A 14,360-nucleotide genomic window follows, 5' to 3' on the forward strand; every position below is an offset into this window, starting at 1 on the left:
GAGGATGAGATGGCTGGATGGCATCACCGACTCGATGGGCATGAGTTTGAGTAAACTCCAGGAGTTTGTGATGGACAGGGAGTCCTGGCGTGCTGCGATTCATGGGGTCGCAAAGAGTCGGACATGACTGAGCGACTGAACCGGAAGCAAGGAAAATGTAATCCATTCTCAAAAGAAAAGACTATCAACAGAGTTCAACACTGAATGATCCAGATGTGGGAATGAATAAACAAAAATTTAAAGGCAGTTATTATAACTATGCTTGATGAGATAAAGAAAATTACATGTGTATGAAAAGATAGAAATCTCAACAGAAGAATCGAAAATACCAAAGGACAAAAAAAGAGCAAGAGAAAATTTTAGAACTGAAGTATACGGTACCTGAAATTCTAAAATTTAATGTTTGCACTTAATAACAGAATGAAGATGGCAGAGAAAGAGTGAGTTTAAACATAGATTTTAAAAGAAATTATCCAATCTGAGGAAACAAAAGAAAAAAGTTTAAAAAAAAAGCCTCATGGACGTGTAGGAAAACATTAAAATGTATAAAGTTAATAGGTAATTGAGGAATTGGGTTCCCAACTGGAGAGAAGAACAAAAGGAGTAGGGGAAGATATTTGAAGAAATAACGGCTGAAAACTTTTCAAGTTTGGTGAAAGAGCTAAATTTACGCGTTCAAGAATGGACTTGTGGACACAACTGAGAAAGGAGAGGGTGGGATGGATGAAGAAAGTAGCATCAACATAGTTACACTCTCATGCGTGAAACTGGAGGAGGAAATGGCAACTCACTCCAGTATTCTTACCTGGAGAATCCCATGGACAGAGGAGTGATGGGCTACAGGCCATGGGGTTGCAAAGGGTCAGACATGACTGAGCGTGCACACACACGTGTGTAAAACATATACTGGGTGGGAAGGTGCTGTATAACTGAAGGAGCCCTGCCTGGGCCTCTGTGAGGACCCTAGAGGGATGGGATAGGAGCAGGGAAGGTCGCCCACAAGGGAGGGGATCTATGTACAGTTAAGGCTGATTCTCGTTGTTGTAAGGCAGAAACCAACTGAACACTGTAAAGCAAGTATCTTCCCACTTAAAAAAAAATAAATAAATGAAAGCATTGGAGGTGCACTTTACAGAAAAAAACAGAAGAAGAATTTCTGTGAGGGACTTCCCTGGTGGACCGTGGTTAGGACTCTGCGCTTTCACTGCCAAGGGTGCAGGTTCAATCCCTCGTTGGGATCTAAGATCCCCAAAGCGGTGTGGTATGGCTAAAAAAATAGTTGTGTGAACCCCAAAAAATATAAGACAGTCCTTCCCCAGACAGTCTTAACACTTTCAAAATGGGCTGTGTAACAAAGCGGCTGGTAGTCAGACTACATCTAACCATGCATCACGGACTGCCCTTCATCAAAGTTGACTTGGAGCCTAATGAATTTAGCCCTCAGAAGCAGTGGCCTGAGATATCACTGAACTGTCCTGAAGGGGACTCCGTGCCATGTGTCCTGAAGAAATATCTTGAACACTTGGGTTGTGGTCTTATGGAATGTGTCATGCTCTGAATCCACACCCGGTATTTAGTGCATTTGCTCCCGTGTCCATGTTTTATGGATCTAGGAATTAAGAAGTTAAGACAAGGTGGTAAATTTCATGGTTACACATTATTCAGTTCAGTTCAGTTCAATCCAGTCACTCAGTCGTGTCCAACTCTTTGTCACCCCATGAATGGTAGCACGCCAGGCCTCCCTGTCCATCACCAACTCCCAGAGTTTACTCAAACTCATGCCCATTGGGCCAGTGATGCCATCCAGCCATCTCATCCTCTGTCGTCCCCTTCTCCTGCCCCCAATCCCTCCCAGCATCAGGGTCTTTTCCAATGAGTCAACTCTTCGCATGAGGTGGCCAAAGTACTGGAGTTTCATTATAAGCCCATCTCAGTTTTTGTTTTCAATGCTCATGACTCTGGATCCTTCTGGTCTAGAGGTTTTAGTACTAAAGAGGGGAATACCTCTGCGAAGGCAGAACAGAAAGTTTTGTTGAAATGCCATATCTGATTCCTCATGCCCCTTGATTTGCAGATAACAATGAGGTTATGGGTCAGATGTGGTAATGACCTTGGTTATCAAGAGAGATTTATACGGTTGCTACACAGGAGGGTGGTAGGAACATGAGTAGAACTCCAGGGATTCCTTCTACTCATGGGTCTCTTCTAGGAATCCTTCTTGGATGACCATGACAGATGATACAGGTTAACAGTCTTACTGTTAACTCCACAGTCTTACTGAACTGGACCAACAAAGGGCTCCGGCTCCACAGGAGTGAATTTTCCCAGAGGAAAGAGGAACACTGAGTGGGATCACCCTTAAGGACTGGTATCAAGGGAGCAGTACTCCTGAGACCGGGGTCTCTACTGCACCTCCCTGTTGCCTGCACATATATAATATACATGCAGACTACTGAGAAAGGAGCCCAATGGAGAAGGAGAAGCACTGGAATCATCTTTCACCCCTGACATCACTGCAAGATGCAGCAGGTGGAGGTGATTCGTGTTTATCTCCAGCTGGGGTAGTGAGCGCTGCACTTATTGTTGTGTGTGGGGTGCTTGGACCCAGAACAGGGTGAGGAGAGTCATTTCTGTTGGTCTAAGAGGGCACGTGTACATCTAGGAAGCACTAAATCTGGAGCCTCTTGACCTGAGACTTTCTCTCAAGGGTTCAGGTCCCTATTACACATTCTTCTTCCTCATCCTTCAGCCTGACCTATTGGTCCAAGAATACAGTCCTCTGACTCAAGTTATTCTGTGTTGTGGGAACTTGACACTGGGATTCCGGGTGCTTGGACCTAAGACCCTGCTGGCAGGGGCCTCTGGGACAGACTGTGAGCTCCTGCAGGGGGACCTATCCTGCTTCCTCTCCTTCCTGAACTGTGCGGGTTTGGGGCTTCTTTCCATCCTCTGACCTGGCCTGCATCCCTCCAGTGCATGCTCTTCTGTGCTCACTGAGCAAGCGAGACTCAGTTTCTCTTGCTCAGACGCAGGGCTCTCACCTGACACAGGGGTCACTGTGGAATTGCATCATCTGCTCATTGAGCTGAATGTGGTCCAGCTCTAAGGGTTCAGAGGACGTGGGGGTGAACACTGAATGGTTGTGTCACTCAGTGCCTGAAACCCTGCCCGGGAGAAGTCTGTGCAGGATGGGAATTCTCCAGGAACTGATGAAGAATTGACAAGGAATGAACTCATATTTCTGAAGGTTGGGCAGGTGATGGCCATGACTGCTGATGTCTCCAGGAAGGAGTGGAAGGGCTGGTTGACGCCTCGGGGTAACACTGGCTGAGAGGGAGTCTGAGGCACTGAGGAACATCTTCCGAGGGACGTTTGGACAAAAGTGTGGAGAAGTCTCTGCAGCACATGGGGAGGGACTTAGGAGATGTCCTGGGATCATTTCTAGGTCCTGGGTCTCTGGCTTCCTTCCTCAGGCTCCAGGTGTGGGAGACTGTTAGGTGCTCACATGCTCCACACGTGGAAACCCAGAGAGTCAGTGCCCTGTGGAGCAGGCCTGTGGGCGCGAGAGCAACACCCAGATGCTCCCCTCTCCTCCCTGGAGAGGAGGAGCCTGAGGCATCCCGAGAAGGCTCCTCAGAAGGTCCAGGCAGGTGCAATCCCAGATGGGTGACCAGGTAAGAACATGGCCTTGGATGGACCTTCCCTCCTTCCTGCCCACTTCCCCCAGCCCTTCAGTCCTGCTCCTGGGAGTGGAGTGAGCCTGGCCTCCAGCTCTGCCCTCAGGGACCCCAGGCCCCAGCAGAATACTTTGGGCTGCATGTTTTATTGAAAGCATGTCCATTTGCCTGATGCACAGTGTGGTCAAGCAATAAGAGAATGTCAGAGTTTGGAGCAGAAAAAGTTTTATTGCAGGGCCATGCAAGCAGAGAGGCGGCTCATGTGTTAAAAACCCCAAACTCCCCAAAAGCTCTCAACAAAGCCCTTTTATAGAAAAGTGAGGGGGGAGGGCCTGGTTAGTGGCAAACTTCTCAGTGTCAGATTCTTGCTCTTGATATCAGGTCATGATGTTCCTATAAACCTCCAGCAAAGTAAATTCTCTGTTCTGACAAGAAAGGGCAAGGTTCCAAGGCTCAACTTTCACCCTGAGGTTCAGGTCCTAGCTAAGAGGAGGCTCTCCCTGCGAGGGCTGGTTACCCTGCCAGGGATCCTTCCTCCAGCACTCAGGTCTAAGTCCTCTCACCAGTAACCAAGCCCTGCTGAAAAGGCAGATTGCAGCCGCTGGGGCCCTTTAGTCCCCAGAGCCTGCTCAGTCATTACCACTGAGGGAGCCAGGCACCCAGCACCGAGCCAGCCCTCAGGCTTCTAGTTTAACCTGGAGAGATCATTGTATAGGATCCATAGGAACACGTGTTGCAGCAAATGCCCTTCAGGTTAATCCCTAGCTCCCAACTGTTGCCCTTCTTAGAGAACAGCCCCTACCACAGAGTAGACCTGAAGCAATGCGGTGCAATGTCCTTACCACTTAACCCTGACCTCTGGCACCTCCTTGGGATTGACAACTGACCTCAGCTGGACCAGTTCTTGGAACTTGAATGGAGTGACTGAAGCTGGTTAAAGCTGTCACCTTAATGATGGTGACCAGTTACTCCAGTTGCTGAGGCCTCTGTGGAAGGGGACCCATGGAGACCTCCACCACCTCAGGTCTCAGAGGTGGGGATGAGGGAGAGGTTCACTGCCCCTCAAGGATGGTCCTGGCCAGTTGGGTGTCAAGCAAGGGTCTGGAGCTCTCCCTGTCCCCCTCCCTTCAGCTTACCTTCAGGCCTGAGGCTGGAAGGCCTGGAGGGCTGGGGAGAAGGCCACCATCCCCCTCTTCTAACACTCTACACTGTGAGGACACCACTGCCGGGTGACTGTTGGAGGGAGGGATCCGCAACCACCCGCTCCTGGTCTCCTGCCGACAGTCTCCTCCTAACTGTCTCCAGCTAACAGCTGTGCGGCCCCCGGCCCTTTTATGTGGAAGCTTTGGGCGTCTGTGCTCAGAGTCATGGGTGCCAGGGAAGAGCTGGAAGCAGGTGCTGCTAAGGTCGATATTCTTAAGGGTCATTTTAGTCCCGTGTGGGGAATAGACGGGTGGAGGTAGGGCAGTGCCCCGAGGTAAACACAGGAAGACAATTCTGGAAGGTCCTGCAGGAGTCCTGGTGACACGTGAAGGCAGCCTGGGTGAGGTGTGTGCTGTCTCTCTGCTCCTCTGTTTACGGCTGACCCTCTCTCACACCTGCACACAGGCCGTCTGCTCTCAGTCACCCTTGGGGGCCCTGTGTCCATCCTGGTCCCCGGGGCTGGAGGAGGAGTATCCCCATGCTCAGCTCAAGTCAGATGACATGGGGGCCCCCGGGGGTCCCATGGGGCCTGCAGGGCTCCAGTGTCTGAGGGAAATGACTGAATGGGAGCCCAGTGGGCAGGCAGGAGGATCCATGGAGGACGTGCTCCCTGAGACCCTGGGAGACGGGCTCATGCGGAAGGAGGTCAGGCATCCGGAGCCCAGGTGAGCCCATCAGTCAATGCAAGGAAGCCTCAGTGAATCAGATCGTATTTATTGAACCAGAGTCTAGAGAACCCTAGGTGGGGAGACCCAGGCAGACCTGGAATATCTCATCAAGCACCAACCCCACCTGAGGAAGAAATGGAGGTTCTAAGAGGCTGTGTCCATTGGCCCCAGGCTGGTTGACTTCCTTGACTCACTGCAAAGTTCGTGACCTGTTGCTGCCTACTGCTTTCATTTTTCTTCCTTTTTTTCTAATCAACCTCGGTTCCCACGCAACATTTGGAATTTCGCGGGAAATTCACTGGTTTCTTGCTTCTCTCTGGACCCAAAGAGCCCCTGGCAACTTGTCAAATGTTTTATCCACTGTGTTATCATCATCATCATTGCTGCTGCTTCCATCATTACCACCATCATTATTTAGGAGTCACTGCCTGAAGACCTACATAGATGTTTCTTCAAAAACATACAGGTGACCAGCAGGCACATGAACAGATGCTCAATCTCATTAATTATTAGGAAAGTGTAAATCAAAACTACAATAAGGTATCAGCTCACACCAATCAGAGGGACCATTATCTAAATGTCTACAAATAATTAATGCTGGAGAAGATGTATAGAAAAGGGAACCCCTCTACACTGTTGGTGGGAATGTAAGTTGGTACAGTCACGATAGGGGACAGTATGGAGGTTTCTCAAAAAACTAAAAATAGAGTTATCAGATGATCCAGCAATCCCACTTCAGGGTAAATATCTGGCAAGGGGAAAGCTCAAATTTGAAAAGATATACGCACCCCAATGTCCATAGAACACTATTGACAATAGCCTAGACATGGAAGTAACCTAAATGTCCATCGGCAGATGAATGGGTAAAGGCAATGTGGTACATATATACAATAGAATATTACTTAGCCATAAAAAAGAATGAAACAATGCCCTTTGTAGCAACATATATGGATTCAGAGCTGATGATACTAAGTGAAGTAAGTCAGACAAAGACAAATATATGAAATCACTTATTAGTGGAATGTTAAAAATACTAAGGGAATTCCCTGGTGGTCTTTTGGTTAGGATTTGGTGTTTTCACAACCATGGCCCAGGTTCATTCCTGGTTGAGAAAACTGAGAGCTCACAAATGGCTTAGCATGGCCAAAAGGGAAAAAAAAAAAAAAAGAGTTCAAATGAACTTATTTACAAAACAGAAATACTTACAGAAAGCAACCTTATTGTTACCGAAGTGGGGAGTGATAAATTAGTATGGGATTAACTGATGCATACTACCATACATAAAATAAACAAGGACCTGCTATATACTACAGGGGATGGTATTCAAAATTTTTAATCTGTGATGGAAAAAAATGAAAAAGAATATAGATATATACATAAATACATGTATAACTGAATCACTTTGCTGTATACCCAAAACTAACAGAATATTGCAAATCAACTTTGCTTTAATAAAAAAACAAAAAAGAGTAGTCACTGCCTAATTAAGATAAGCCTGCTGGGATCAAAGGTGAGTTGATGCTGGAGAAGGAGGGCTAGAGCATCACCAGGAGGAAACTCTTCCTGCTGGGGCATCAGACCCTGGGGAGGGCGATAGAGGAGCCCTTGCTACTTCTCCTGGACCCCAGCAGTCCTAACTCTTGGGGTTTTCTCCATTTTCAACCCTTCTCTATTCCTGATCTCTCATTGCTAGTTCCTGTGCCCCTCCTGTTATTCTGCCCCCAGTGTCTTCTTTAGTCCAAAATAAGTGGTTTCTCCCCATACCCGCACCCCCCAGTTCAGGCTCCTTCCTACTCTCTCTCCATCTACCACCTGCATGCACCCCTCCCCTGCTGTGCTCAGCTACAGAAACACCAAACTCCTAACACTCAGCTCCACCAATTTTGTTTTGCAATCTTACCCTCTAGCAAGTTACCTCTGGGGCTTGGCCACTCACGTGTTCCTGGTCCCTGCACTGCTCTGGGATGCCCGAATTGGGGCCTACTTCAGACGCTCATAGATCTGGGTGAGCACCTCCAAATTCATCTCCAGCTTCTGGGCCTGTTCCCTCAGTCTCTCAGCAGACTCTGTCTTTGCCCTACCCTGCAAGTCCTGTGAATCTTTCACCAGGGACCATATGCCAAATGGGAAGAACAAACCTGCAGAGACTCCACCACAAATGCGGGCTCTTCTGGTCATTGCAAAAGCCGTGCCTCCAAAAGCTGCTCTCACTGGCTGGGTGCTTCGGCCAGAGACTCGCCCAGCTACTAACTGAGGGCTGCTTTTGGCCATCCTGATGGCACGGATATGCTTCCTAAAATCTTTCACTTTGTAGAGGCTTTTCCCACTGGAAATCTTCTGGGCTATTCTGTGGAAATCAAGTTGGGCTTCTACAGATGACGTGTTCACGAGTTCCACAATGCTGGTGGACACACCTGTCACAGCAGCTGCTGCTCCCAGCCCTAATCCAGTGGCTGAGAGTCCCAAACTGATGCCCGCTGTAAAGGGTGCCAGAACCAGGCCAAGGATGGTCAGGATGCCAGATGCAATGCTGGTGGAACTGGCTACCACATTGGAGATGGTACAGTCCCTGTGCACCTTGTCAACATTGTCTGCACATTCATGCAACTTTTTATGCTCTTCTCCAGCTTCCGTTTAATCTGAGGAAACTCTACTAAAAACCTCTTCTTGTCCGGTTGGTCCAGATATTCATGTAGTACAACTGCCTCTTCCTTGTAACAATGAACATCAAAGGATGAAGAAAGACAATTTGCTTCTCTGTAAAATCGGCTCAACAAGATCTACCTTGCATAAAACAGAGATTATGAATTAAGTGGAAAATTTATTGTATAAATTAAATGAAAATAATTTTGCAAATTAAAAAAAATTTCAACACTGAACCCATGTTTGGACATTGTTGATGCTCCATGTACTTATTCAATCATGGAAAAAATAAATAAAGAATCTTAGGATACTCTTGACTTCAGAGAGGCATTTGACAAAGACGTCTCAGAAGCAGGTCAACACCAACACTTACAAAGAGCTGGTAGAGTGGTAACTCCACAGATAAACTAAGAGAAGTGGGATTAGAGCAGAAAACCTTCACTGAAGGGCCTCAGCATGTGGTGAGGAGTCAACCTGTTCTTTGCCCTTGGCTATTGGGAAGTGGTTCCTAAGCCCCTAGATTAGTCTGGCCGATGCGAGTGTCCTCATCTGCCTGGGCCTTTGGCCACTGGGCAGTCTGGCAAAGTGACGTAATGGGGTCTTGTGTCACGTGGTATCAGTTCGGACCTCTGGAGAAGCTGGACTCTAGGGCACTTGTCTGACCTCAGGGAGGGGCTGGAGATGACAAGTCACGGTAATTTGTTTTTAAACAGGGTGAGCATTCCTGGTGAGCAGTGCTCTATGTATCCTGCCACACACTGAATTCAGGAAAGTAACTCATCCTGAGGACAATGGAAGCTTCGTGTGTGAAACCCGCCCAGACTGCCCTGTGGCTGATGGGAACCTGAATCCTGTCCTGTCCTTTCAGTGATCCTGGAGCATCCTTCTAGGGAAAACTCAAATCTGAGGGTGGTTTTTTGGACCCCAGAAATTGACTGTTGGTGTCAAACATAAGGACAGTCCGGGGGACTGTGCCCTCTGATTTTGCAGACTGGTTACTTCAGTGTATGGAGAATTTTTTTAAAATCAAAACTTAGAGCTAGAAGGACCCTTAATGATCATTTTGGTTGGCATCTGCTCTCCCCTAAGCCTGATGACCTTGGCTTTCACAGAAGGTCACTGGGTCCATCCACTGCCCCAACTGACAGGGAAGCAGGAGATGTGCCCTGAGCCCTGGTTCCCCATGGCTCTCCAGCCCACCTCACTGACTCCTGACCCATCACCCTGCTCCCTGACCTCTTCACCAGCTTGCCACCTTAGCTGTAACTTGTCCTGAGCACAATGGAAGCTTCGTGTGTGAAACCTGTCCTGACTCTGTCCTGTGGCTGATGGGAACCTGAATCCCGCTCTGCATTAACTGTAACTGGAATTCTGACATCTTCCAGTGCTCAGCACCCCTGACCTCGCAGGTGTCACCAGCCTAACTCACACTTTACCTGTGACAGCTTCACCTGACTGCACCCCAAGGCCATGTGCGACTTTATGGAACATCTAAAGATTCAAGAGGCTTGAGGAAACACCCATCTGAATGGCTGAGCCTGAAGAGCCCAGCACTTGCACAGCTGGTGGAGGAAGTGTTTTCTCTTGGGTGGGGATGCACGAGGCTCCTCAGAATCCCTCAAATGACACACAGTCACAGCCACTCACTGTGACCCTGGAGGGCTCACTGAGTCACACGGCCTTCCCACTGTCAGGGCAGCTCCATGTAGATTAGAAGAGGGTCCCGGATGGAGTGAGAACCCAGGTCCCAGGCGGGTGTGCAGACATGGTCACCCAGGGCCCTCTAGTCCAGCAAGGGGGGATCCCATCAGGGAGGAAAGAAATGTCCCACCTTCCACTCAGGGGACCTCTGCTAGGGTCACAGCCCCTTCAGTTCTGTGTCCTCGGGGCCCACTCTCCTCACTCTAGTTCTGGTCCTGCTGCCCAAGCCTGCCTACTAGTCCTCCAACCTGGACCCTCTGCTCCACCCTGACCCTGGGTCTGACCCTGGTCCAGGCCTCCCTGGGCCTTATGACTGCACTTGGTTCCCCACCTCTGACCTGCAGTTCACTCTGAGGCCATCACCACAATCCATTAGACTGAATTGCTATTCCCACTGGACACAGGACAGATCTGAGGCTCCAAGAAATAAACCCAGAGCCCCAGAGCTGGGCAGGACTAGAGCCAGGACCCCACCAGCTCCACCCAGTTCCTCTCCAGCCTTTCTGTCTTATCGGCCAGCAGGATCCTTCAGGGTTGGTACAGTTCCTAAACAAAGGGCTCAAGTCAGAATCCCTTGGAATGCAAAGTGATGTTGATGTCAGGATTTCCTGACTTTTCACAAAGGAAGTTCTACTTGGTTCTCATCTCCTGGAAGAAGGCCATTGGCCCCTGATTCTTCCCAACAAGATTATTTTAAAAGTTAATATTAACTGAGCACATACTCTGTGTCAGCCATGATGCAAGGTACTTTTCATGCATGATCTGTGTCTTCTGAATAAAACTGAAGTGATGAAGAAAGTAATGGCAAGTAGATCAGTAACTTGTCCAAGGCCACATAACCTGTTCCTTCCTTACAGGTTTCATCTCTTCTTAGTCCGAGGCCATTCACTGACGTGGAGGAAACATTCTTCATGGATTCTTGAGAAGGAACATCCTCAAGCCCACCACACCATAGGATCCTGCCAGGAGGAGGTGTGCCTGCCAGGAGGAAACCAGCCTGGGGCCTGAGGATCTGGGTGACCTTCCTGGTGCACCTGTGCAGTTTACCTGGACAAACTGACCTCAGCCACAAAACTCTCCCAGGCTTTGTCTTGAGCAAGCAGTTGTTGTTGCAGTTTAAGCAAAAATATTCTGAGTGCTAGACAGAAAAAAAGAAAATTGGAGAAATTATGGGGGAAGGTAAATGGTACTGAGGATCAAGTGATCAAAGTTCATCTTTCTGAGCAGCGATGACCTGGGGTACTCTTGGTGGAATCACCTGGGGTTACAGATGGAACTGTTTTCCCCCCACCCCTCAATTCATATGTTGAAGCTTTAACCCCCTGGTGACTGTATTTGAAGATAGGGCCTTTAAGGAGGTGATTATGGTAAAATGAGGTCATAAGTATGGGGCCCTAATCCAATAAGATTGGTGTCCTTATTAGACATCAGATCTCTCTCCCTTTCCTTCTGTCTTTCCTGCAACATGAAGTGTTCTTAGTTTTTCTCTTTTTCCTGGATCACTAAGGGAGAAAGGAACCTAGGGCTCACATGAAGGGAAGCCAGAGCACTAAATCTGTGTATTGATTGATTGGGGAGGGGGTGGGCAGGGGTAATAACTGAGCACCTGGGGATCTGCAGGGATATTTGATGCAATCACTTGGTAAGCAGGTGTTTATATACAGGAGCACTGTACAGGTGCCCTAACACAGCTAGGGGAAGGGGTGATTCTGGGGGAGGGGAGAAATTTCCACCTAGAACTAACATATTCTAGGTAGAGGGGACAGCACCACACCTAAGCAGAACCTACTGTGTGTCAGGCACTGGCCCAGGCCATGAACACACATTACATTTCATCCTCATAATAATAAAGGGATATATTATTCCCATTTTATAGATGAGATCAGATAGCTGTGCTCCAAGTCACACAGGTGGGAGGCAGAAAAGACCAGATGGGGGTTCAGTTCAGGATCCACTGACCCTCGCAGAGCAGCTGGGTGGGTGGCAGGGCAAGAGTTGAAGGAAAGGCCTCTGTGTTGACGTCCCAGGGTCTGGGGAGCAGGAGGAGGCTGGGCCAGGGAGAGGGCAGGAGGAGCTCCAGGGACCCTGGTGGACCTCCTCTCGCTGCCCCATCTGGCCCTGGGGACTCTCTCTGCTGTCCCCCTCCCCATGGGCTGTCCTGGCCTCACTTCTGAGTCACTTGCTAGAGGGCAGTGGGGGAGAAAGTGAGCACCTAGCAAGTGGATCCCCAAGGAGAGGGCTGGGAAAGAGGATCTGGGGACACTCCCCCATTGGGGGAACTCCACGTGGCCCCTCTGGGGGAGCTCCAGGATGCTTATCCCTCCTCTTCTTGGTTCTTAATTCCTCTGTAGGTTAACTCTGCCTGGAGGAACCACCCTCAATTCTAGGTCACAAGTAGGAACCGTCCAGAGAAGAGGCAGCCAATTACCTGAGGGGTAGATATTAAAGCTCATGGTGACAGCAGCAGGGTTTCAGAGATGTCCCTTCAGCTCCTTGTCTGAATCAGGCTTGAAGAAGGTGTGGCTTCACCCTTGGGGATGAGAAAACGGGTGGTGGGCTCCATCACCAGTGAGCAGGGGCTGCAGGGAGCAGTGAGGGGCAATGTCTCTGGTGGGTTCCCCTGGGACGGCCACCAGTGCCACCAGGGACTTAACCCAGCGTGGTTCTCTGTCTTCTGGGCTCTGCTGGCCACTAGTTAAGGAAAGCTACTCATCTCCCACCAGTTCTCTCCAAGTCAGAGTCCTACTCTCCTGTTGGGGCACAAGGAGAAGGTAATCAGAGAGGAGACAGCCATCTGTGAAGTCATAGGAGCAATAAAATTAAAGACAAGAACCGATAGGAAGGAATACTCTGGAAATTCCATGAGGTTGGGAACATTTTCTTTAGTCTTTGGTAATAACTAGTACTGATCCAGAGTCTATGACATGCAGGCTCCTGAAATTCACCTAAATTTCAGTTAGTCCAAGTTTTCATGCTGGTGCCAGAGCCTGGACTTGAACTAAAGCCTTTCTCATCCGAATCCCAGGTTTGTGATGACTATGCTCTACTCCCTTTAATGTGGGCTTCCCAGGTGACCCAGTAGTAAACAATCTGCCTGCCAATGCAGAAGATGCAAGAGACTCAGATTATACCTGAGTTGAGAACTCAGATGCCCTGGAGGAGGAACTGGAACCCAGTCCAGTATTCTTGCCTGGACAGAGGAGCCTGGTGGGCTACAGTCCACAGTTCACAAAAAGGGACTGAATTTGCACTCCTTTTATTTTTTTTTTTTTGCACTCCCTTTAATGTAGAATAATATTTATTTGTGGATAGCTGTTAGTTGGCAAGTGACTCCTTTTATTCCCAAATGACATTTTCCTTCCTTTGCTTGAGTCTCCAACTTGATAAAGCTGGTGCCACAGCCCACACCCTCCTTGGTTGTGCAAAAGCCTTTATGCCACAAGGGCCTGGAGTCCACTCAGTCCTGGCCTGGATGGCCCCGAACCTGTTTGGGGCCAAGTCCTCTCCACTGTCCTCTACTGACTATTGAACTTTAGGTTGTTTCTAATTCTTTATGTAAGTATTCGTGTAAGCAACACTCTTCTTATATAAAACTTTGCTTGCCTTTTTTTTTTTCTATGTCAGATTTTATTATTCCCAAATTAAATGAAAGGGAATATACTTCCTCAAGGGAAATTCAGTCCTTGTTTCATCTACTCTGATCTCTTAATTTTCTTCAGGCTCCTTTCTAGAAAGTTCCATGTGTGTTTAATTGGGTATGGGACTTAATCTTCACCACTCTCTCAGAGATTTGTACCTTCATCTTGCTTGATGGGAGGAAAACCCAACTATCTCACAGGCCCCGGAGAGGGAAACGAGGCTCTCAAGGAAAAATGACCGAGATGGAGATGGGAGAGACAACAGGGCAGCTAAGCCAAGAAGAAACAGGAGTCAGGGAAAAAAATAACAGAAAATGTATTTAAAAACAGACCTCTCCAGTTAGCATTTCAAATGAAATAGCCAACAGTTAACTCCAACCCGCTGTACTGTGTCTATGCTCTTGGAGTTCTCTTGAAGCTGAAACTCTAGCAGCAGCACCAGACATAAATCTGCTAACAGAGAGGTATTATTAAATCTTTTGGTGGTCATTTTTTTTCTCAACACAAATGGACAAATTCTTAAGCCCTGTTACCCATTTCGGCTTCCCTGGGGCTCAGTCAGAAAAGAATCCACCTGCAATGCGGGAGACCTGGGTTTGATCTCTGGGTTGGGAAGATCCCCTGGAGGAGGGCATGGTAACCCACTCCAGTATTCTTACTTGGCGAACCCCCATGGACAAAGGAGACCGGTGGGCTGCAGTCCGTGGGGTCTCAAAGAGTGGGACCCTGTCTCTTCTCTGCTACTCCTCCTGTCCAGGACTGGCAGGGCACCCCCTGCCCTCCTAGATACAGCCTGGCTAAAATATGAGGTGTGGTGACCCCTTATGGGG

At 48.6% G+C, this 14,360-nt stretch overlaps 1 pseudogene; it reads right to left on the bottom strand.

The window, feature by feature from the left end:
• Positions 1-7,528: 7,528 nt before the first annotated feature.
• On the bottom strand, positions 7,529-9,663 carry LOC122423202 (annotated as a pseudogene).
• Between the last annotated feature and the right edge of the window lie 4,697 nt (positions 9,664-14,360).

The sequence above is a fragment of the Cervus canadensis genome, chromosome 21 (assembly GCF_019320065.1).
Source record: "Cervus canadensis isolate Bull #8, Minnesota chromosome 21, ASM1932006v1, whole genome shotgun sequence".
NCBI classification, from domain to species: Eukaryota; Metazoa; Chordata; class Mammalia; order Artiodactyla; family Cervidae; genus Cervus; species Cervus canadensis.